Genomic DNA, 27,850 nt, shown 5'->3' on the forward strand with positions numbered 1-27,850 from the left:
ATTATATATTGTGTCTACTGTGTAGAATCTAGATGGATTTAACATATTCACATAAATTCATAAAGTTTAGGATATACCCAATATGCTTTGGGTTCTGTAGAATTTTTTTTAAAGAACCCACAACCCTTCAAGATGCTTCATAATTTTATACATAGATAAAATGATAGCTACACATTAGATTGTACCATTCTAATGACAAATCAAATGCAAACCATTAATTACATATTTGTTAACCTGATGTAAGACCCTGCCTTTCATACACATATAGAGTAGAATATTGTATACTGTAGGTCATGTATCACTTTGCGGGGCACCCTTGTGTAGGGTACCACCAGCATAGTTACAACACATTATTTTCAATTGAAGTGGTTAATTCAATAAGCCACACAGAAGTGTGAAAATCTCATACAGCCAATTTCCGCACTTCTGCCAATGTGCAGCACCGCACAGCGGGCATGCATGGGAACTAAAAGTGCATTTGCTTCCCAGATTGATCCGATGGCAGTTTGAGTGAAAACAGCAGGCAACGAAAGGTTGGTGGTGCAGATTTGGTGGTGCAGTCTGGACAACGCAGGTGTGTCCAGACCATTTTCTTGGCAGCTGAACGGCAGTACACGCAACCGCTGCCACCTGACACATGGTGGCGGTGCACCTGCCTTTGCAGCCACCCTAATTCAGCAATGTAAATGCAAATAGATTGCAATTTTTGCACAGGGCGGGACTTTGCATGCTGGGCAGCCTTGCCCTGTGCTAGGCGGGCCCCAGAACGCAAGTAGCTGTTGAAGTTTTGCTATTTTAGCAAAACGGCATCTGATGTTGAATCATGCCCGAAATGTGTAAAAACGATCAGTACACCTTCACCTGATAAAGATACCTTTAAAAATTTCAGATAGTAATTTGTCTATTTTGAAATTGACATTTGCAGTTACCGATGTTCTACTTCTCTATAAAACTACAAACTCTATTGAATTTATTTTTCTTCACCTTTGCATAAAATGTCACTGACATTTACGAAGGATTCCAAAAATAGCAAGATCACAGATAAAAGTAAAAAACAAACAAACAAAAAACAACTTAAATTTGTGGAAAAATATATCTATAATAAACATCATTGACATGGTACTATTGGATTGTATAGTCATTTTATTTGGTGATGAGTAAGCCCAAGTTTCTTAGATTTAAAACTATCTTTCCCATTACACTCAAAGTTTAATTTCCTTTTTATGTTTTATGTATCGGGGAATAACATACTCACTTTCTACAAGACCAAAGACTAAGGGGGAAATTTACTAAAGGAAATTTGTAAAAAATAGGTGTATTTGTATCCAGAAATACACTTATTTTTGATATTTACTATCCCGAAAATATGGCAATTCATATTCGTATTAATAGCACATCAATACGACTACGAATTGCCGTATTTTCGGGATAGTAAATGGCAAAAATAAGTGTATTTCTGGATACAAATACACCTATTTTTTTACAAATTTCCTTTAGTAAATTTCCCCCTAAATGACCAAATCTGGGTGTTAGTACCTAAAATCCCCTATTTTGGCTTTTAAAACCTAAAAAGACAATTGTGTTACTTAAGTTGAAATGATATACATTTACTGTGGAAATTTGTGGCATGAGCCGTTTTTATATTCAATTCATATACAATATGTATTGTTAGGTGCTGCAGAACCCAATTCAGATGTTTTCCGAGTGCTGCGAATTTGCAGCCCATCTGAACATTGGTAAACCACGCATGCACATGGAATGCTGTTCACGTGCGAGGGGTCCCCTAGTGTACTGACTGTACATAGGCTTCCCTTTGCTGGCCATACGCTGGGTGACTCACAGGCAGGGGGTGTTCTGGGGTAGACCCCGCAGTGTTTTATGGGTGTGCCCATAGAAAAGTTGGTTGGGCCGCATCGAACGCAGGCGTCTCCCTGCCTGTTTGGGCAGGCGCATGATGTCAGTGCCAGCCCTGAAATGGCGTGGATACTTGCAGCCACCTCGTGACTTCAGGGTCAACCATTGAATGATTTCTCCTCTGAGCAGCCATGTGCAAACAGGTGTGTACGCATACACAACCTTTCCCATCCCAGCACAGGGAGTCATGCTGGGGGGGGGGGGGGTTGTTCTCCAAGGCGACGTTAACCTGTCACTAGGCTGCAAAAACACGCAGGTGTGAATTGGACCAATTGTTCTGTTGAGCATGCAGAGTGTGTGAAATGAGGCTTCCCTTGATCCATAGTCTCATAGCACCCATTATAGATACACACTGAAGATAGGCACTCAGCAAACCACAGACTGAGAAAAAGGTGTACAGAACAGCCTATATGAAGGGTGTCTGGGTTTGTGAAGCTAGGGTTTGGAATGACATTATACATGGTCAGATGTTTATATTTTGTGTGTCACTCTCCACTGAATCACTTTTCAAGCTAAGTACATCTGACCTCACATTAGTTACCTTACTAACTTTCAAAGCATTTGCTTCAAGCGGGCGTACTAGTCATCTATATATATATATATATATATATATATATATATATATATATATATATATATATATATATATATATAGAGAGAGAGAGAGAGAAAAGGGGTTTTCAGGGTGCGCTAGGACCTTTCAATTATTTAAGACAGTATGGTTTAAAATAGGAAAAATTTAATAAACATTTGCTCACAGAGCATAGCAGTATAAACAAAGGTCGAATTGATACACTTTACAATGTATAAAATAACATAAACACAATTCAGGTCAACAGTCGAAATGCGCCCAATAGGCCCAACGCGTTTCGTCGTGAACACGACTTCCTCAGGGGCACAATTCAACAGTAGGCAACGATGGTCACACTGTGAATTACAGTAAATACAAATAAATACAATGTCCATAAATTGGATAAAAACAAATAATAAGAAGAGGGTAATAGGTTGAGCAGGTGTAAGAAAAGGGAGAAGGAAAACGATTAAATATTGGTCCTTTGGATCACATACCAGTCAATGGTTTAGGGTTTGGACACCAACCAAATATATAAATTTCACAAAGAGGAGATGTCCTTAGGTGATTATAACATAATGTCCTAGAATTAAAGTTCAATAAAATCCTCAGTATAACATTTCGCTTAATTCAAAACAGATTATTTTCCTTTTGAAGTATGATGAAAAAAGTACATACCACCAGCTTGTTTACAGATGGATAAACAAATAGAGAAACCATTCAAAGTTATACGGCTATAATGACCACTTTCAATTGTAGATAGATAAGGGGAATCTGGTGAAGTGAATAAGATTGACACTCTATTATAATCAATTCAGCAACCTCTGCAAGTAGGGTAGAGATTGGCAGAAAAATACATAGAATTAAATAAAGTATATATCAATACATACTATTTCCGACTAAAGAAATGTACATAAAAAAAAAAAATATATTTTTCATAATTTTTTAACGGATTACATTCTTGAAAAAAATTAAGTTTAGAGGAACAACAGCATGTTCAACTCACATATTAAACCATAACATCAAACAGCAAAAATTTACCAATATAGGTGAGTACTTACTAGTAGCCCAATGGAAAGATGTGTACTGCTCAGCTCCAAAAGTGAGAGTGACAGAGCAGTGAGTGAGCTGGGTATATATAGGGTGTAGAAAAAATGTCACTTCCTGTAGCTGTTAATGGGATGTGAACTATAAAGTGCCTATAAATGGGCATATGAAAAAAAAAAAAAAAATTTTTTTTTTTTTCCTTTCCTCTTTTCCACCCAGAGGAAATGCTGCTAAATAGCGCTACTATAGGTAAAAATAAATTGGGGAAGTACCTATAGTAGCGCTATTTAGCAGCATTTCCTCTGGGTAGAAAAGAGGAAAGGAAAAAAAAAAAAAGAAAATTTTTTTTTTTTTTTTCATATGCCCATTTATAGGCACTTTATAGTTCACATCCCATTAACAGCTACAGGAAGTGACATTTTTTCTACACCCTATATATACCCAGCTCACTCACTGCTCTGTCACTCTCACTTTTGGAGCTGAGCAGTACACATCTTTCCATTGGGCTACTAGTAAGTACTCACCTATATTGGTAAATTTTTGCTGTTTGATGTTATGGTTTAATATGTGAGTTGAACATGCTGTTGTTCCTCTAAACTTAATTTTTTTCAAGAATGTAATCCGTTAAAAAATTATGAAAAATATATATATTTTTTTTATGTACATTTCTTTAGTCGGAAATAGTATGTATTGATATATACTTTATTTAATTCTATGTATTTTTCTGCCAATCTCTACCCTACTTGCAGAGGTTGCTGAATTGATTATAATAGAGTGTCAATCTTATTCACTTCACCAGATTCCCCTTATCTATCTACAATTGAAAGTGGTCATTATAGCCGTATAACTTTGAATGGTTTCTCTATTTGTTTATCCATCTGTAAACAAGCTGGAGGTATGTACTTTTTTCATCATACTTCAAAAGGAAAATAATCTGTTTTGAATTAAGCGAAATGTTATACTGAGGATTTTATTGAACTTTAATTCTAGGACATTATGTTATAATCACCTAAGGACATCTCCTCTTTGTGAAATTTCTATATTTGGTTGGTGTCCAAACCCTAAACCATTGACTGGTATGTGATCCAAAGGACCAATATTTAATCGTTTTCCTTCTCCCTTTTCTTACACCTGCTCAACCTATTACCCTCTTCTTATTATTTGTTTTTATCCAATTTATGGACATTGTATTTATTTGTATTTACTGTAATTCACAGTGTGACCATCGTTGCCTACTGTTGTATTGTGCCCCTGAGGAAGTCGTGTTCACGACGAAACGCGTTGGGCCTATTGGGCGCATTTCGACTGTTGACCTGAATTGTGTTTATGTCATTTTATACATTGTAAAGTGTATCAATTCGACCTTTGTTTATACTGCTATGCTCTGTGAGCAAATGTTTATTACATTTTTCCTATTTTAAACCATACTGTCTTAAATAATTGAAAGGTCCTAGCGCACCCTGAAAACCCCTTTTCTCTCTATTTCTATACTGGGTCCTATCTAACAGGGGACCCCCTCAGGGTTGTTGCTTAACTAAATTCACTGAGCGCATTGTGTGGCCTTCTTTTTCTCGATATATATATATATATATATATATTTATATATACATATATATATATATATATGTCTAGTGTCTGTGTGTCACTGAAAAACTGCCATCTGTTGGCAGCAAGTGAAACTACATGTCTTTCTCTCTCCTATTAGCTACCTTACTAGCTTTCAAAGCATTTGCTTCTAGCGGGCTGACTAGTGTACTATAATTTAGTAACGGGAAGGTCATAAAGTGTTAGTAGGATTAACTTCAAAGACATAGAACGTGAGTGACTGCAGGGTCTTAGCTAGGAGTGATTCCGTTGCCCAGGGTAGATGTGCATGGCCTAGGGGGAAGCACCATTGCTGACCTGTTGTCATGGTCACTACTCTGATGCACCTGTGTTTGGCCTGAAATGACATCCTGCAGCCCAGACAGTCATTGCAGAGCCACTCAGCTTCTTCCTGGAAGCATCAGTGCTGCCCTCTGGTGTGTGGAAAGGAGTGGGCCAGCCTGAGCACATTATTGTTTTCCCATGGCTCTGCATGAGTAATCTCACTTATACAGTTAACAATAAGGAATGATACACACTCCTGTGTGTGACTTGACCTTCTTGCATTGGTGATGAGAGATGGCAGTCCGTGTACCCACTGAATCCTGCTGTATTACCTCTGCTTTGTTCTCAGCATTTCTGCACTTGCAAAGCTCACAAGACGCCTTTTAGTTTTTGTCTTTTATTAATGAGCATCCCAGCTCCATCTGAGTCATTAATTTGGAAAGTAATCATAGAAAACGATCATGAGAAAGATGACTTTTCCCATAGTGCCACAAATCCAGTAAGAGACGCCAGTTAGAGTTGTTATGGATGGTGCCAACTTTCCCCTTACAGACATTGTGAAATGATTAGTGGGTCTGCGCTGGGCACATGTATAATTCAAACACACATTTCCATTTCTGTGTCTGCGAAGATGGGCAGCACTTGTATTTGCTTTATACATCTACAGTATGTTCAGGACTGATGCATGTACCGTCCAGACAAGTGACTATAGTGCACCGTTCAGCAGCTGAGTATTCTGTTACCATCCAGTTAGCAGCAGTTTCCAGTCCCTTCAGTAATAGCATTCAGATGTCAAACTATATAACACACAAATGACAAAATGTACATAATGCTCGTGATCAGCTTCCTGAATCTGTTATTCTATATAAAGGCTTTCAGCTGAGCAACTATTGATTTCCACTGATGGGATATAATATGAACTATGCTGTATAGGTTAAAACTGATTTGATCATTGAAACATATAGAAGTCACATAATAGCCATATTTTAATACAGATGATACTGTTCTCACATATTCATTTTCAGAAGATAGCAAAGGTTCTGGCACAGTCATTGTGTCTACTGTGCAGAGACCATCTTGTGGCAATGTCACCTGCTTGATGCCACTTTGTCAGCAGGTATAGGTCAGGGCCACCATGCATTGTTCTGTTTAGGATACTGTGAGCCTGATTCTGGTTGACTTGCTCCCAGAGTGCTCGCCCCGCCATATTCCCTCGCAATCATCCACTGGAGCAGGAGGGTACCTTCAGAGACCCCCACTCAGAGGTGGAACTACCACTGGTGCAGCAGGCGCATTGCACCGGGGGCCCTGAGGGCAAAAAGGCCCACTGCTGCCACCCACTACTGAGTGACATACTGTGAACTTGGGTTGGAGTGGAGGAAGAGGGGCCAAAATTATATTTTGCACCTGGGCTAGCCACTCACAGGTTTGCCCACACTGAACCACATTTGATCCTGATGGTCAGGAATATTTCTACACATATTGATCAGTTTTAAACAATGTCTCATAATTTATGAAATTACCCGAACCAATTAAAGAAACCCTCTCGGCAGGTTCTCTATTGCCTTTTTAACACAACAAAATGCAGTTCTTTGTGTACTATGTAGTTATAGAAAGTATGGAGTTGTTCTATGATCGTACTCAACAGGGAGAGTCTGAGATCATATAATACAGAGTGCTCTTTTGGCAGTGTGCTAGAATTTGGGCTGTCTGTCTCCAGAGCTCGCAGCAGGAGTACTGTGAGTTATAGTACAGAGGTAGACTGCCCTGATGTAAACATAGCACAGTCTGAAGCTTTGCTGCCAGCATAATATGCGCACTGCTATCCTGGCTGCCTCTATACTTCACACCTCTCCTGTGAGGTCTGTGGGCAGATGTCCCAGGAACGAGCATAGTACATAAACACCATTCTGTATTAAACACTCTCTTCTAGGTCAGCCAGGTCATGGGAAACCCTGCTTTACAAGGGATTATGTAGTAAACCAATAGAATTGAACTGAATATGACGAGTCCTCTTTAAGTTTCCTCCTTTAATTAGTGCCCCGTTTCTAAGTAAGATATCACAGTGAGGGCTGTTTGTCTCATAGTACACACATAGGCAGTTTACATGTCTTTATTTCACATGCTAAATGAATGAATTTTAATTGGGAAAATGTCAGTACAATCCAATCAGATAAAAGTAATGAAGTTTTCTGTATATTGTGTGAATGTCACATTTTTAACCTTTTGCCTTTTAAACAGCATTTAGTAAAACAAGAAGCCATTGTTTTTTGATCCCACTTGCTAAAAAGTTAAATTGTTACGTTCTATATTGTGTACTTTAGTGAGTTCCTGAGAGTGCGGCTTAAGCAGAAATCAACTCTATTGCGCCACCTAGTGTGGTAAATTGAGACATAATACAGTAGCTCTCTGTGTGTAACCTGCTTTTTGTTATGTTATTATGAGATCTTTGCAGCCTGTTTCAGCAAATAAAAGTTTTGTGATAAAGACTTGTGAGAATCTGGAGCAGGATTTGTTAATGTCAATTTATGTCCTTGAAATGACATGCACCAAGTAACTCCAGGGGCCTTTTGGAATAGAGGAATACGGTTAAATGAAAACATTCCCAACGCTACCCTATTTACAGTACATCAAGGACTGCTTACTGTACAAACAAACAATATTTTCTTTTGGTTTTCTCATCACCACTTTTTAGAAAGTAAGCATTTATGCTTCTATTAGCTATAGTATGTAAAGATTATTTTAGTGTAGACTGCGGGGAAGTTCTAAGAATCTCTTTACACACATAAATAATATCCACTGTGCTAAAATGCTTTCAAATTACATTTTAAGGTTAAATAGTTAAAGGAAATATTATTTTACTTTCTGAGTGTATAATGTCCAGAAGGTGATGATTATCTTTCACAATTGTGTTCACTATAACATATTACAGTTTATTTGCATCTACTGTATACTGTGAGTCACCTACAGTCTGGGCTGCACAAATGATATCAAAGCTTTGGGGGCAGTTTTAATAAATGGCAGATTTTCCAAGACACCGATTGGTGTTTTTTTTAAATGGCAATAGTAATTTTTGCTAAGTCGGGCATGTTGACCATTAATTATTGCAGTTTGAAACGCATCGGTCGAAGCTTCTGAAAGGCAGCGGCTTTGAAAAATAAACACATAGCAAATCTGCCCCTCTGTATGGAATACCTACTGTTGAAAACCTCCATATAAGGAGCTGACATAAGAGAACATAGGCAGCAATTATCTTTTATATATATATTATTGAAATCATATGGATTTATCTTTCATGTCTTTTTTCCCTTATAATATCAGAATCAGCTTTCTTGGGCAGGTATTCTTGTGAATACTCGGTATTGGTTTTGGTTTGCTGTGCATCAGCCAGATGGGTAACAGGTAATCAGAGGGGGGCACGTACAGTTATACAGGTAGATATAACATGGGAACACAGAGAAACATTAGATGCAGTGAATTTGCATAGTCAGTCAATTGTTCACAGTAGTTCACGTGTCAGGAGTTAATGTGTTTGACTGCTTGGGGAAAGAAACTTTTGAGGCTTATGGTGGACCTTTCTGAATCAGAATCAGCTTTATTGGCCAGGTATTCTTGCGTATACTAGGCAGGTGGGTAACATGTAAACAGTATACAATATAAACAATAAACAATATAAACAGGTGGGGGAACATGTACAGTCATACAGAAAGTTATTCAGAGGGGACACAGTGTTAGATTATGTGCAAAGGGTTATGGCGCGACTAGACAGTGAGGTGTTCATGAGTTCACGTGTCAATGGTGAACCGCTTGGGGAAAGAAAATTTTTGGTACTTGTGACTTATCTGGGCGCCCAATGTTGAAATTGTATGCCAGCACCCTAAGCATGCGATTTGACGCAATTTCCCTTGAAATTCCCTTGAAGAGAAAATCGCGTTGCATTGTATGCTATTGTATTGCATGCGATGCGATTTGATGCGATTTTAATATGTACAGGCACCCAGATGCCTGTTTCATATGTGAAATGGCCCCCCAGACCCCATTTTTAATTGTATACCCACCCTGATGGCTAAATGACCCCCATTGTTAAAGCCACCCCACTATCAACGCCAACCTGAAGCGTGGAGAGCGCAGCGAGCCCGCGAGGGGCGGCGGTACGCGTCCTCCGACCTTTTCATACCCCCACTATCCACGTCGGCGTGGAGTTGATTATATATAGTGTGGCAAGCGCAGCGAGCCACCGAGCCCAAAGCGTGGCGAGTGGACGTGGATACCTTCACAGCTATACGCGTCCCCTCGCGGGCTTCACAGGTATCCGCGTGCGCTCGCCACGCTTCGGGCTCGGTGGCTCGCTGTGCTCACCACACTATATAAAGTCAACTCCACGCCGACGTGGATAGTGGGGGTATGAAAAGGTCGGAGGACGCGTACCGCCGCCCCTCGCGGGCTCGCTGCGCTCGCCACGCTTCGGGTTGGCGTTGATAGTGGGGTGGCGTTAACAATGGGGGGCATTTAGCCATCAGGGTGGGTATACAATTAAAAATGGGGTCTGGGGGGCCATTTCACATATGAAACAGGCATCTGGGTGCCTTCACATATTAAAATCGCGTCAAATCGCGTCAAATCACATTGCATGCAATCTGATTGTGTGCGATGCGATTTGACGCGATTTTTAGGTGCGATGAAGAAAATCGGGCGCCCAGATATGTCACAAGTACCAAATTTTTAGGCTTCTGGTGCACCTGGTGTGAATGGCCCTGTAGCATCTGCCAGAAGGCAGCAGGTTAAACAAGCCATAGCCAGGATGTAGTTCGTCCTTGACTGTCCTCACTGCCCACTTTTTTGCTCTGGAGGTACAGGTCCTGGACAGAGGGAAGGTCCCTTCCGATGATCTCCCCTGTCCTGACTACCTTTTGGAGTCTGTATTTGTCTCTCTTGCTGGCGGAGCCGTACCAGTCCAGTATTGAGGAGCACAGTACAGACTCCACAATCGCAGAGTAGAAGATGAGCAGAAGCTTCTGTGGGATGTTGAACTTCCTCAGTTACCTAAGGAAGAACAGCCTCTGCTGTGCTTTTCCAACAATAGTATCAGTGTTGGGCCTCCATTTAAGGTCCCTGGAGATTGTGGTTGCTAGGAACTTGAACAGCAATTGTTAGCAGAAGAACACCAACAGACTTCTTCCTAAAATCCACTATTATCTCAACAGTTTTGACAATGATGTCATCTGCGAATTTAATGATCTTTACTAATTGCACCTCTGAGTTGCAGTCATTGGTGTACAGGGAGAAGAGCAAGGGTGAGAGTACACAGCCCTGGAGGCTCCTGTGCTGATGGACTGCACTTGGGAGGTGAATTCCCACGCTTTCACAACTTGTTTTCTATGTCAGAAAGTCCACAATCCAAGAACAGGTAGCTTCAGGGACTCCTAGGTGGAGTAGTTTGGGGTGGAGGGTGTTGGGGATGATAGTGTTGAAAGCCTGGAATGGCCCTGTAGCATCTGCCAAATGGCAGCAGGTTATGGGCCAGGGTGTAGCTGGTCTTTTACTATCTTCAATGCCAGAGCACCCGGAGGAAACCCATGCAAGCACGGGGGAGAATATACAAACTCCGCACAGTTAGGGAATTGTGGGAATGGTGGGAATTGAACCCATGACCTCAGCGCTGTGAGGCAGTAATGCTAACCATTACACCATCCGTACTGGCCCTATATGATTCATTTCATATAAGCATGTATGCGCACCAGGCACATTTCAACTTGACACTTTTCAGCTAAACACAAAGAATTTCTAAAAGTTACACTGTCAATGGATAAATGGATACAAAATCACTGCAAATATAGGCAATGAGTCATTCTAGACATGAGAATAATGCAAGTTCTAAATAGCCACAACTTGTCTATACTTTTGGTCTAAATGATCTACCAGGCACAAAACATGTTCTTTTTTTCCTAGTCAACGGTTATAACGAGCTGTTTAATATGAACTTTTCCAATGCATTAAACATGGTTCCAGATACAGAAATCCTAATTTTTCTCAAATTCAATGCTGTTGAGTTTTGCAACAGAACAAGCTGCTGTGATGAGAAATGCTTCACCAGTCTCCATGTATGATCCCCATAATAATGTACACACCTGTCCTTCCTGTCACTATAGCATAAATATCCTATTTATAAACTACCAATCACAGCTGGCATCTGAAAAACTATGATTGGTGGGCAGTAACGGAGATTTCTATGATCATCTCAACTTTAATCAATTCACAATGGATTTTTGTACAATAGGTAGTAGTGTACAAGCAAATAGATTTTGTTTTATGGGAATATTTCAGTGTTTATTTCATGTAATTCAATGGAAAGATAATTGACGGGAAATGTCATTCAGATCAGTGAAAACCCAATTCTAATTAAAAATTCTCCATTTTGAGTCAAATGAGACAATTTTCAGTGTAACAGTTTGGAAAATGTAGTTGATCTGCAATCAAAGTATCATAGAAAAGTCGTATAGAGACACCTATGGGTGGAAAGTGGTAATGCTTGGTTACTTAGTTGAGTCACTGAGCTTTATAACAAATGCATCCATGAAGTTCAATGAAGAATATTAATAATAATAATAATAATAATAATATATGTTCTATTTAGTGGTCTCTTCTTCAAATAAAAAACAACACATTTCCACATTCCCTTATTAATTTATAAGCTTCCCACTAGAATACTGAAGGCAGGCTCTTACTATAACTAAAATACATTTTGACATATTTGAATTGTTAGACCATATTCAGGATAAGAATTATCCATATCAATATATAGTACAAGCTGTCTTTTGGGTCAAATTAGGTAAGACTGTCATGCTTTGCTAGAATCTGGAATGAACAATTAATGTAAATATTTCATCAACTTCTATATACATTAAAAATATATTGTGTCACCGACACTCTCGGAGTAACTGTAAATAATGTATAATATTCATATTTTCTATTTGGCAAAGCTTCCTTAATATAATGTGTTTCTGCAGTGCAATGTGTTTCCACAAGTGTTACAACAAGCCTAATAAAATAACATTATTTGGCCTGCCAAGTTCTCCTGTAGTGAATGAGTAATGAGATAGCTTGCATGGATGGTTGGAAGAGAGACTGGGGTGTGAAAACTAAGATTAAATAGTTGGTTGAATTCTTCCAGAGAAACACCTTTAGAATGTTTAGTATTTCCACTAGAATTTAGTCCCAAAAAATGCCAATTATCTGTCAATGTACAATGTCTAATTCACTCATAAAATATTGAACAGCAAATAATTTTGTTTGTAAGAAAGATATTTTGATTTGGGGACAAATACTTTACAAAAAGATATTATCATTATTTATTTATTGCCACAGCTCAATACTTACCCCATTGGGTTCTGTTGTTGCCCTTTTGGAGTTTCCATGGCACTTGTAGTCTCCTAAATCCCAGCCACTGTCTTAAGTCTCTTGACCATCGCTTAGTGTACATCCGGGCTGCATGCTGCCATGGAGTTCTTTCGGGTGAAGCTCCTGTCGGATGTGTGTCCTGGGCACCACCACATCTTAAAAGGTTGTCTGATCACTACACCACCAATGGCAGCATTACTTCGGAGTAGCTGACTCAGGCCTCCAATCAGTAAGTAGAAGCATATGAAGCTAGCAGGTTGCCAGTGCAATATCGCTACCTGCCGACAGTGTGTAGCTTAAGACTGCACTCACTGGCGGATTCAGGGGGGGGGCACCCGGGCACGTGCCCCCTGTCATTAATTTTGTAGCTAAGGACCAGGGCTTTCCAACGAGCTCAGCCCTGTGTCTCTAGCTCCCCGGGAACCGGAGATATCGCCTGGCAAAGCTGTAACGTTTTTTCCCCATATGATAATATGGGACCCGTCAATTCCGACCACCACCCGGTTCCGACGGCTGCCAGTTCCCCCCCTGGCATCAGAGAAGCTTGTTGTTGATTTCATTTAATTCCAAATCGCTGGGCCTTCAATATGATACCAGGCTGGTCCAAATCAGTCAATCGGTTCCAGAGATATTGCGTGTAAACCAATTTTTTTATTTTTGAAATGCAATTTCATGGCTGTTCATGTTCTTTGAGGGCAGATTACTCTGGAACCAAACGTTCCAGTTTCACTGGACCAAAATCATTCAAAGCCCACTCAAAAGTTCTTCAATATGATACTTGTCTCATGTAAATGGGTCAGTTGGTTCCGAAGATATAGCCGGTTAAATAAGATAACTGGTTAAAGGCATTATGTGAATTTTGTCTTAATCCATGTGGCATTATGTGAATTTTGTCTCAATCAGTGTGGCATTATGTGAATTTTGGCTCAATCCATGTGGCATTATGGGAATTTTGGCTCAATCCGTGTGGCATTATGTGAATTTTTTCCCAATCCGTGTGGCATTATGTGAATTTTGGCTCAATCCGTGTGGCATTATGTGAATTTTGGCTCAATCCGTGTGGCATTTTATGCATTTGGCTCAATCCATGTGGCATTATGTGAATTTTGGCTCATTCCATTTGGCATCATGTGTAAGGGGCAAGTATAATGTGGTCTAGTGTTTTGTTGCATAATGTGTAGAAGCTGTATATGGTGTTGACATGCTCCCTGTTGAGTGGCCACACACCCTTTTCCGGAGCGCTCCTTTGGCGCGCACACAACTACATCCTTTACTTTTTTTGCCATGGTGGGCCTGCGTACTTTAAATGCCAGGGCCTATTTTTAATTCCATTCCCACCCTCTCCTGCCGCTCTCTTAGCATGTACACTGGCACCACTAACACCGCCCCTCCCCCACCCAAACCCTTTTTTATCATGGTGCCCCCCCTGTCATTTTATCCTGGATCCGCCCCTGACTGCACTCACAGTGTTCTGAAACTGTATCTCTAGCCCAGTACACCGTTTCCACTCCGATCTACAGTGTCACAATTTCCAGTTTATACACTAGTTCCAGTTCAGTTATTAGCATCTCTGGTTACAATCCGGTCAACAAGCCTATTGGCCCAAGTCCAGTCATCAAATCACCTGTTTCAGTACAATCAGCAAGTCCACCAGTTCTAGATTGGTTAGCAATTACTGTTCATGCCAAACTATTAGAACCAGGGACTCTTTGAGACAGTACAACTCACCTGTAGTATTACATTTTACCAGTTCTAGCCTGGTTCCAGAGATATGAATATTGGGTCCCAGCCCGGTTCTATAGATATGCATTACCAGTCTGAGATTGGTTCCAGAGCTACTCCTTGCCAGTCTCAGGCCAACTCTTTATACAGATGTGTCCACATACATATATCCTCCATGCATTGCAAGTAATGTTACACATAAAGGGGGAAATTTACTAAAGGAAATTTGTAAAAATAGGTGTAAAAATAGGTGTATTTGTATCCAGAAATACACTTATTTTTGACATTTACTATCCCGAAAATACGACAATTCGTATTCGTATTGATAGCACATCAATAAGCATACGATTTGCCGTATTTTCGGGATAGTAAATGTCAAAAATAAGTGTATTTCTGGATACAAATACACCTATTTTTACACCTATTTTTTACAAATTTCCTTTAGTAAATTTCCCCCAAAATGTGAGCTCTGTGGGACTTGGTAGAGCAGAGTGTATTTGCATGCAACTTTTTCATTACAATGCATCTTAATTGCATAAGGAAAATCGGATGCACAAGCAACTTCTGCTAATTAAACTGATATGCAGCATGCCCATATTTTGTGTGTGACTGCGGCTGTATCTTTATTATAACATTTTATATTAGAACGTTTTACAGGAAAACAGCCACTGGCACTGTAGCATTGCATTTTGTATGCAGATACAGCTCCAGTCATACACAATCCATTGGCATGCACTGTTTTGCAGATAAGATGTATTGTAATAGAAAAAGTTGACACATGTATATATACATGTATATATACTACATGTATATGTACACATCTGTATCTCTCTACTATCTCCTAGTTCTTCAGAGTCTACAGTCTCCAGTTCCTACATTTCTCTCTTGAGCCTATCTTCTGTAAGAAGTCGTAAACTGGAAAACTGTTGAGTTGGCTTGGTTTTGTTTTGCACACCTGTCAATTCTTAACTCAACAGTCAAGTCTTCTGCCTATTCACATTTTGAAACAGTCGTAGTGCCTCCTGTGAAGTTTGGACCAATGTGGCAAAAAATAATCATCCCTAACTCGCCTTCCCGCCTGGACAGTTTCTTTATAAAATCTCTAACTGAAGAGCTGTAATAGGAGCTGTATGGGGACCAGAACCGGGGCCAGGACCAGAACTGGGATTGGCACCAGAACCAATACTGGTATCAGAAACTAGCATCAGAACTGGGTCCAGAATAAGGACCGGTATCAGAACCAGAACCTGCATCCCAAACTGGGTCCAGAATTAGGATCAGAACCAGATTCAGAACTGGTGCCAGAACTGGGACTGGTACCATAACCATAACTGGTACCAGAATTTGGAATGGTACCAGAACAGGATTCAGAACCGGGATTGGTAACAGAACCAGATTTAGAATTGGGACCAGAACCAGGACCAGAAGAGGTCGGAGAATACAAATAAATCAAAATTTTGATGTACAAAGACTGCTCCCGACAGAAAAAATTATCTAGTTCAACTTGTCATAATCATGACTAAAAACTGTCTAAACCAACTAGACAACTTCACATTGAAGAGGTACATTCCATTTTTCTAAACTCCAACTCGACAAATTGGTAAAAAAGTTAAGAAAAAAACATTACAACCGTCAAGAGAGACGAAAAACAAAAACAGAATGAATAGGCGAAACCAATACGACTACTTTTTCTGTCAGAAAAGGAGAGGATCTCGACAAAACCATCATTTCAAGCTGGATTGAATATCCTCCTAAACCTCAGTTGACGAACACAAACCAACTCATGACTGACTGCAATTAACCGGAGTTTAAAGGTTACATTATGTGCTTTGTTATAAAGCTTTTTCTTTTTGCAGGTTAAATTTATTAAATACAATATTTACCTGTCCTTCAGTCTTAGGGAGGGCAGTCTGTAGAGGATTATTCATCCATTGCTGCCCTTCTCTTCCATGTAGTTTGCCAATATCATTAGATTTGAACAGACTAATGTAATCAGTTTATGTTATTGGGTTTTTGACATGATGAAGGCGGTTTGCTATTGACAGCGCAATCATGATAGTTTAGCCAAAGAATGTAGCATCACGGCTTCTTCATATAGTGCATGCACCAATGCAGTCAGTGCCAACCTAGATATTGGTATGTTGCCAGGTGGCTATAGATATGAACTTACTGTACTAGCATATTCCTGAAATCCCTTCTTCTTTGGAGAGTCCTACTGTATTTGAATAGTTTTACAGAGACAGTTGACTGAAAGTCTCACTAGTGCTACTTGCTCAAATTTAGGCTGCATTATAAGGCGCAATGGGTTACAAACAATCATTTATGAAACATACAGTAATATCAGATTTATTCAAGTGTATTTGGAAATGAAAGGGGTTGAAAACATCTGCCTGCATTGTTACATATATCATTATCCAGGTGGGGGGGGGCTACACCATCTGTAGGTGGCACTTGGAAGGAGTACCCGGTTGTGAACTGGAATCCTTTTATATTACTCCATCCCCTCTGAAGTGCATGCCCTCCGGCAAGGTGCATGCATAAACCCTGTCCACGTATAAACACTAATTAACACTGCTGTGTAAAGTATTGCCACTACTATTTAGCACCAGGATTATTATAGTAGCCTTCACCACAACTTGTGGCAAGGCAGATACCAAACTGTTAGATCACTTTGACATACAGTAGTGACATAGTTTGTGAGGTTGAAAAAATATGTCAGTCCATCGAGTTAAACCTACAGTATTTTTAAAGTCATGCTATATTCATCCTTATACTGTATATGGCTATCCTACAGTACTGTATATTCTAAGACAATTATTAGCCAAGACAATTTTCTGGCCGCAATCTTTATGGTCTATGTACATTAAGGGCATTTTGAAAAATAACACTTTAAACTTTAGTCACATTATGACAATTGGAGAATTTTTAAATTCATTTAAATAGTTGAATGTTCTTTAGTGTAATAAAAACTATTGTATGATTGTAACCTTTAATAATAATACCTGCCAGGAAGCATTTCATTGTGTTATATACAGTTATATGCAAATGTTTGGCCATCTCTTGTCAAACTGCATGTTTCACAGAATATTCTTCAGGGTACAATGACCTATTTCTGCACAGTTACTATTTATTTGCTTAACAGAAAAAAAATAAAGCTGTGAATGTGGCATATACAAAAGCTTTAAAAGGAATCACAGGTTCCAAACATCTGTTTCTAGTCAGATAAGAGACTTTCTGTACTTTCAGATGTTTTCCCAATGCTTACAAAACTCTTCTATCTCAAAAATATTCTTAGGTCTTCTTGCATGCACTCCACGTCTGAGATCTTCCCACAGATTCAAGTATTCAAGTCTGGGGACTGTGAGGCTGTTCCAAAATCGTAATCTTTCGCTCCTCTAAGTACTGTATCCAGTAGTTCATTTTGTAGCTATGTTATGGATTGTTGTCTTAGTGACATATCCAACCTCTATTCATCTTTAATTTCTTCACTGATTTTGGGATATTCGTTTCGGGGAATTGTTGATGCTTGGCCGTATCCATTCTTCTTTCCACATGGTCAATATTTCCTGTGCCGCTGGCTACCGCACAACCTCAAAGAATAATAGTTCCACCTCCATAATTAAAAGTTAGCAATATGTTTTATTCTACAAATGATTTCACTTGTTTTTTTCCAAATGTATCTTTTGTGCTTGTTTCCAAAATAGTTACAATTTGGTTTTATCAGTCCATAGTACTTTGTTTCAAAAAGTTTCTGGAGCTGTCCGCACTCCCTGGAACTGTCCGCACTCTCTGGAACTGTCCGCACTCTCTGGAACTGCCTGGTGTTCAGAAATAGGTCATGTTTACGGTTCTATCAAAATGTAAGCATGTCAGCACTCAGACCAGGATCGTTGGTGATTTTTTGCACCCAGTACATTTTGCGCATGTCTGATCTATTCTGAGTGAAAAGGAACTTGGCTGGTTCTGTCTTTCTGTGAAATTAAGAATTTGGCAGCAACTAGTCGGTGACAAAGCAAATGTATTGTGGGAGTGTCATAGATGTACAATCCATGTCACATATACAAGGAATGGAAGCCTGCCTCTGCACCCTGTAAGTGCCAGTACTAATGATGGCAATTGCAAAAGCTGATGTAAAATAAATAGTCAGCACAGCTTTATGCTTGCAGATGTATAGACCCCTGCTTTAGCCCTATGGGATTTTTTATTGGTATAAGGTAAAAAATTAGGCTTCTGCTTTTTATTTATAATACTTAGCAGTGAGTGAAGTTCAGTTGGTTAAATGCTAAGCCAAACTTAACTGACCAGGTATGTATTTGTAGGCAGGGCCGCTGCCCCCCAGAGTTTAAATCTGCCCTGTGCAAGTCTGTGAATAGCTTGAAAAATGTTGCAGACCGTCATCCATCTGCAAATCCATTCGCACCTCACTCTCCATCACATGATTTTCCCAGTCGGTGCAAATGTGCGTAGCTCTGACCCTTCCACAACTCTGTGACAGATTCAGGCCTATCAAGCCCGGTGCTAACGTCACACACCCTCCCTGAAATTGCTTGGGCGTGCCTGATTTTTTCCAGACACTCCCCTAAAGCTAGTCGGTCAGGTTACGAATAAAAAAAGTCGCTGATTTTTGTCATGCAAACGCATGCACAGTTGTCCGATAATTGATCTGCTTGTGAATTCTCACAGCAGTCTGAATAACCCCCATTGTCACAGCCTTTGAGATACATACTGTATGTATCAAAGTATTTGTTACCACTACTTATATTGAGTTCATAACTTTATTACTTATGTATTAATTTATCTAACACTAAATAAACTACGGGGATGGTCTGGTGAGAGCTGAGAAAAGACGAGAGGGGGGCTCCATCTGTGTATTCTGTGGGCAAGTCAGGCACCTGGTAATACTAAATAGAAAATACATCTAGTAACAGAAAAGGCAAAAAAAAAACAGGCGGCACCAACAACACACATCTTCACATGGGGCCAGATTCAGACCTGATTGCAGGGCTGCGAATCTTTGAAGCCCAGTGATCAGGAAACCGCCGCCCCACACATGCGAATTCCCACCCATGTGCATGGCTGTGATTCCCAATCACTTACCAGTGAATGGTTTTACCCTTAGCCAGGACTTACTTGGCACTGTGATGGACGCGGGTAGAAAGAGGCCAGCCCCCAGACAGCCCTAGGGTCTCAATCACATGCAAGCAGCTAGCTGGCTGCACAATGCGCATGTGCGGTCATTCGATAATTGTCTGGTCTGCAAATTGGCAGCTCTGTGTTTAGCTCTGAAACAGGCCCACTATCTATCCATTAATATCTTTCATCTTGCCCCATTTGCTCTGATCAAGATTAGCCCCTCTTTTCCACACACATTACCTGCAAACCATACCAGAGTGCAGGACCTATTAGCTGCACTCAGTGTGTGGATTACACAGGGTTGCCTATCTGACCCTCTCCATCAGGGAGAAAATGCTCTGTTCCTGGACCTCCCTGGTAATGTGTGATTGCCATCACCTGTGGTGAAACACCTTTCTTCTCAATTACATAGCTCAACACAGGTGATGGCAATCCTACATTAACAGGGAAGTCCAGGAACAGAGCATTTTCTCCCTCATGGAGAGGGTCAGGTAGGCAACCATGGGATTACACAAGACCACCAAACGTTACACAAAATCTAATTTCCCCACACAATTCCCAAGCCATGTTTTTGACCTCCTTGAGCTATTCTACCCAATTACCACCACTCTATTCAGGTCTCTCACTTACATTTATTCTCTTATAATCCATAACCCTGTGGCCCATGACTGCATGGTACAGCTCCAGTGTTTTCCCATTGCTATAAGGCTGATCCAGAATTAAATGAGTAACATCTAATCTCATGTATCAAACTCATATTTCCCTATAGATTGTAAACTTGTTATCAAGGCCCTCTCCCACTTGGATTGTTTAATAATACCCACTCTTACTTTATCATTGTGTTTGTCTTCGACAGCAAAGTCAGCTGATGCTATATAAATACATTTAAATGCTAATGCCATTTTTACTGCTGGTAATTATCTTTCAATTCCTATTACTGTGAGCAGGAAGTCATTTACGTATTAAGTAATGTGTACATACATAATGTATGTATACATTAATATAGAAATGAATAAAACTTGGTGTCCTTTTACTGAAGAAAGGTAAAAACCAATACAACCCACTGCTTAACTGTTTTCTAAACAGTAGTGTCAAAGCAATCGGCAATCAATATCCTGGCAGTGTTCAGATATAATCACTGATGAGTGGAAGTGTTCAGTCACAGCTCAGGCTGCTTAGGAAAAATTCCTGTGATGTCTCACTTACTAAGCCTTGATCTTGGTAAAAAAATAAGTTAAAAGAAATATAGTTACTAGCAAAGGAGTTCATTCCAATCCATCCCCATCAAAGAGAAAACACAAGTCTGAGATTAAATAGAAAACACTGTCAGGGGGTCTATATTTTCTGTCACCCAAGGAAAAGTCTTTCGGTGCAGTTACTGCCAGGTAATGATGTGAACATTGCGGTGGCCACCTAAAATGCAGAGAACATCACAGTGGCCACCATATAATGCAGACAATATCACAGAGCTCACCATATAATGCAGAGAATATCACAGAGGCCACCATATAATGCAGAGATTATCACAGAGGCCACCATATAATGCAGAGAATATCACAGAGGCCACCATATAATGCAGATAATATCACAGAGGCCACCATATAATGCAGGGAATATCACAGAGGCCACCATATAATGCAGAGAATATCACAGAGGCCACCATATAATGCAGAGATTATCACAGAGGCCACCATATAATGCAGAGAATATCACAGAGGCCACCATATAATGCAGATAATATCACAGAGGCCACCATATAATGCAGGGAATATCACAGAGGCCACCATATAATGCAGAGAACATGAAAGTAACTATCATATAATGCAGAGAATATCACAGAGGCCACCATATAATGCAGAGAACATCACAGAGGCCACCATATAATGCAGAGAATATCACAGAGTCCACCATATTATGCAGAGAACATCACAGTGACCACCATATAATGCAGAGAATATCACAGAGGCCACCATATAATGCAGAGAACATCACAGAGGCCAACATATAATGCAGAGAATATCACAGAGTCCACCATATTATGCAGAGAACATCACAGTGACCACCATATAATGCAGAGAATATCACAGTGACCAACATATAATGCAGAGACTATCACAGAGGCCACCATATAATGCAGAGAACATCACAGTGACCACCATATAATGCAGAGAATATCACAGAGCCCACCATATAATGCAGTGAATATCACAGAGGCCACCATATAATGCAGAGAACATCACAGTGACCACCATATAATGCAGAGAATATCACAGTGACCACCATATAATGCAGAGAACATCACAGTTACCACCATATAATGCAGAGAATATCACAGAGGCCACCATATAATGCAGAGAACATCACAGTGACCACCATATAATGCAGAGAATATCACAGAGCCCACCATATAAAGCAGAGAACATCACAGTTACCACCATATAATGCAGAGAATATCACAGAGGCCACCATATAATGCAGAGAACATCACAGTGACCACCATATAATGCAGAGAATATCACAGAGGCCACCATATAATGCAGAGAATATCACAGTGACCACCATTGAATGCAAAGAACATCACAGTGACCACCATATAATGCAGAGAATATCACAGAGCTCACCATATAATGCAGAGAATATCACAGAGGCCACCATATAATGCAGAGAACATCACAGTTACCACCATATAATGCAGAGAATATCACAGAGGCCACCATATAATGCAGATAATATCACAGAGGCCACCATATAATGCAGGGAATATCACAGAGGCCACCATATAATGCAGAGAATATCACAGAGGCCACCATATAATGCAGAGAACATCACAGTGACCACCATATAATGCAGAGAATATCACAGAGGCCACCATATAATGCAGAGAATATCACAGTGACCACCATAGAATGCAGAGAACATCACAGTGACCACCATATAATGCAGAGAATATCACAGAGCTCACCATATAAAGCAGAGAATATTACAGAGGCCACCATATAATGCAGAGAACATCACAGTTACCACCATATAATGCAGAGAATATCACAGAGGCCACCATATAATGCAGATAATATCACAGAGGCCACCATATAATGCAGGGAATATCACAGAGGCCACCATATAATGCAGAGAACATCACAGTTACCACCATATAATGCAGAGAATATCACAGAGCCCACCATATAAAGCAGAGAACATCACAGTTACCACCATATAATGCAGAGAATATCACAGAGGCCACCATATAATGCAGAGAACATCACAGTGACCACCATATAATGCAGAGAATATCACAGAGGCCACCATATAATGCAGAGAATATCACAGTGACCACTATAGAATGCAGAGAACATCACAGTGACCACCATATAATGCAGACAATATCACAGAGCTCACCATATAATGCAGAGAATATCACAGAGGCCACCATATTATGCAGAGAACATCACAGTTACCACCATATAATGCAGAGAATATCACAGAGGCCACCATATAATGCAGATAATATCACAGAGGCCACCATATAATGCAGGGAATATCACAGAGGCCACCATATAATGCAGAGAATATCACAGAGGCCACCATATAATGCAGAGAATATCACAGTGACCACCATATAATGCAGAGAACATCACAGTGACCACCATATAATGCAGAGAATATCACAGAGCCCTCCATATAATGCAGAGAACATCACAGTTACCACCATATAATGCAAAGAATATCACAGAGGCCACCATATAATGCAGAGAATATCACAGAGGCCACCATATAATGCAGAGAACATCACAGTTACCACCATATAATGCAGAGAATATCACAGAGGCCACCATATAATGCAGAGAATATCACAGAGGCCACCATATAATGCAGAGAACATCACAGTGACCACCATATAATGCAGAGAATATCACAGAGCCCACCATATAAAGCAGAGAACATCACAGTTACCACCATATAATGCAGAGAATATCACAAAGGCCACCATATAATGCAGATAACATCACAGTGACCACCATATAATGCAGAGAATATCACAGAGGCCACCATATAATGCAGAGAATATCACAGTGACCACCATTGAATGCAGAGAACATCACAGTGACCACCATATAATGCAGAGAATATCACAGAGCTCACCATATAATGCAGAGAATATCACAGAGGCCACCATATAATGCAGAGAACATCACAGTTACCACCATATAATGCAGAGAATATCACAGAGGCCACCATATAATGCAGATAATATCACAGAGGCCACCATATAATGCAGGGAATATCACAGAGGCCACCATATAATGCAGAGAATATCACAGAGGCCACCATATAATGCAGAGAACATCACAGTGACCACCATATAATGCAGAGAATATCACAGAGGCCACCATATAATGCAGAGAATATCACAGTGACCACCATAGAATGCAGATAACATCACAGTGACCACCATATAATGCAGAGAATATCACAGAGCTCACCATATAATGCAGAGAATATCACAGAGGCCACCATATAATGCAGAGAACATCACAGTTACCACCATATAATGCAGAGAATATCACAGAGGCCACCATATAATGCAGATAATATCACAGAGGCCACCATAAAATGCAGGGAATATCACAGAGGCCACCATATAATGCAGAGAACATCACAGTTACCACCATATAATGCAGAGAATATCACAGAGCCCACCATATAAAGCAGAGAACATCACAGTTACCACCATATAATGCAGAGAATATCACAGAGGCCACCATATAATGCAGAGAACATCACAGTGACCACCATATAATGCAGAGAATATCACAGAGGCCACCATATAATGCAGAGTATATCACAGTGACCACCATAGAATGCAGAGAACATCACAGTGACCACCATATAATGCAGAGAATATCACAGAGCTCACCATATAATGCAGAGAATATCACAGAGGCCACCATATAATGCAGAGAACATCACAGTTACCAGCATATAATGCAGAGAATATCACAGAGGCCACCATATAATGCAGATAATATCACAGAGGCCACCATATAATGCAGGGAATATCACAGAGGCCACCATATAATGCAGAGAATATCACAGAGGCCACCATATAATGCAGAGAATATCACAGTGACCACCATATAATGCAGAGAACATCACAGTGACCACCATATAATGCAGAGAATATCACAGAGCCCTCCATATAATGCAGAGAACATCACAGTTACCACCATATAATGCAAAGAATATCACAGAGGCCACCATATAATGCAGAGAATATCACAGAGGCCACCATATAATGCAGGGAATATCACAGAGGCCACCATATAATGCAGAGAATATCACAGAGGCCACCATATAATGCAGAGAACATGAAAGTAACCATCATATAATGCATAGAACATTATAGTGACCACTAGGTAAGGAAGAGAACAATAAAGCAATATCCAGACCATTTCTGGAGAGACCATCCCAAAACATGTTGCACATTGCGGTTGAAGCTAAGTATAACTCTTTGCATGAAACCACTCTGCAAATAATCAGAGAATAACAATGCAAGAATTCGTAGGGTATATAAACTTAAAACATCAGAAATAAAGGATTTTGGGGGGGGGGTGTCCTTCTAACGGTCTGCGCAAGAGCAGCCAATGTGTTGTTCAAATTCGTGAATGAATATCACCAAACACCCCTAAGTAGAAACTGAAGAAGAAAAATTCAGAAAAGCAATGAAAGGCACTGTGCAAACTTAATATATCAAAATGCATAAATAAATAAATAGTCCTTTTATTAATGATGAAAAAATTATGTTCATTAATAAAAGGACTATTTATCCTGAAATGGACTGGGCTTAATCATTGCGAACATCTTCAAATACAAGGAAACGAATTTCAGAAATATATTTTGATTTTAATATGATATATTGGGAGGTACAGTGTATGTATTAGGTAGAGCACCTTAATCCCCCCCCCCCCTTTCTTGATTACTATACTGTTCCTCACTAACAAGAGGAATTTTGGTGGTGCTGCACATATAATTAAGCGCATTTCAGAGTCAAACCCTTTCTTATATATATATATATATATATATATATATATATATATATATATATATATCCACATAGAAATAATGGGTGCACTCACCGGACTTCATCCAAAATGTAGGTGTTTTTATTTACATACCACAGCCGATATTCTCAGGTGACAGTGGGCATGGTCAACGTTTCGGTCTAAGCATAGACCTTTGTCAAGACCCCCTTACTCCTGCCTCCACCAGTGCACAACCAACAGTATCCCTATGGACCTTTTATGCTTAAACACAGGTGCTAGGACAACTCCCACTTTTGATTTTCCGGAAGTGCCTATCATTCATTAAATCAATTATAAAGGCTCCTATGTTACACATAGATTGAACATTTACATATCGTTAGATGCTGCTCACCCATACCAAATCAAAAGTGGGAGTTGTCCTAGCACCTGTGTTTAAGCATAAAAGGTCCATAGGGATACTGTTGGTTGTGCACTGGTGGAGGCAGGAGTAAGGGGGTCTTGACAAAGGTCTATGCTTAGACCGAAACGTTGACCATGCCCACTGTCACCTGAGAATATCGGCTGTAATATGTAAATAAAAACACCTGCATTTTGGATGAAGTCCGGTGAGTGCACCCATTATTTCTATGTGGATGTTCTGTGGAAGCACCTGAATACAGTTTGGGACTTTCTGGTTTGTGGCACCCTGGCAGTTGGATATTTATGAGGAGTGTGCTGTTCAACCTGCATGGATATATATATATATATATATAGACTTTTGGTTTGCAGGATGGCACTCTAAATAGAAAAAAATCCCGGTGCCAGGAACATAAAGTTTTAGAACATGAAAAGCACTTACCCCCCTTGGTTGTAGAAGGATAGGAACCGGCACACGGGTGGATGGTGAAGAAAAGTTGATTTATTGTACAAACATGATTGCACACAATGACAGCTGTACACCTGACAGCTGTTTCAACCGAAATAGACAGTTCTGATGAAAACTGTTTATTTCGGTTGAAACAGCTGTCAGATGTACAGCTGTCATTGTGTGCAATCATGTTTGTACAATAAATCAACTTTTCTTCACCATCCACCCGTGTGCCGGTTCCTATCCTTCTACAACCAAGGGGGGGTAAGTGCTTTATATATATATATATATATATATATATATATATATATATATATATACACACACACACACACATATATATATACAGGTTGAGTATCCCGTATCCGAGTATCCGTTATCCGAATTATTCCGAAAACCATACATTCCAGAAAGTGAAAAAAAAAATATTTTTTTTGCTAAAAACTCACTGGGGACATTTGTAACAGCACTACTGGTGACATGATATGTAACTGGCACTATATACGTGCAAGAAAATGATTGCTTGGCATTCAAATTCAATATCTGAGATAGTACACAAATTTGGTTTCATGTTTTGAAACCTTGTTTTTTGAACAAATAAAATATATTTGTGTGTATTTTATGTGGTAAAAAATATATTTGTGTGTATTTTATGTGTTTATACAGCATACATGCAAGATACTTCAAAATACATAATTGAAATATTAAAATATTCCGAAATACGGAATAATCCGTTATCCAAAATTCTCCTGGTCCCGAGCATTTTGGATACGGGATACTCAACCTGTGTATATATATATATATATATATATATATATATATATATATTTGCATTTACGTTTGACCTTTAAAAGGGGCGCCCCAGGCATAGCTCATTATGCTGCCTGCTGCCTTGCTGTGAGGTTGTCTCTTAAGCTGTCTTGAGAAAGGACTGTATTTTGGGTCCGAAACATCAACTAATAAAAGTGGTGATGTATTGACAAACATTACTTTGGACTAGTCTTGATACCTGGAGTGTGCTCTGTTATGCTGATGCATTGGCATCTGCACCCAACTATTATATATATATGTGTATATATATACATAGGCGTGCGCAGCACATTTTATTAGGGGGTGCACTGTCAAAGCGGCACGCCTTGCACCACCTATTGGACATGTCTAACACCGCCATTGGGTCTGTCTAACACCGCCAATCAGGCGTGCACTCACTACTGTATAAAACGTCTCTCATCCACATCATTATATCCTGCCTATTTTAGTTTAATCTTCTAATTACTCTGTGTAACAGTATGTGCAAATAAAGTCCAA

The 27,850-nt window shown here is 39.8% G+C and overlaps 1 protein-coding gene across 7 annotated transcripts in view; it reads left to right on the forward strand.

The window, feature by feature from the left end:
- RBMS3 (RNA binding motif single stranded interacting protein 3) overlaps positions 1–27,850 on the forward strand; it is a 545,406-nt gene that overhangs the window by 473,673 nt on the left and 43,883 nt on the right. The gene's annotated exons all lie outside the window — the stretch shown is intronic.

This window comes from Crinia signifera, chromosome 5 (assembly GCF_055691185.1).
Source record: "Crinia signifera chromosome 5, ASM5569118v1, whole genome shotgun sequence".
NCBI classification, from domain to species: Eukaryota; Metazoa; Chordata; class Amphibia; order Anura; family Myobatrachidae; genus Crinia; species Crinia signifera.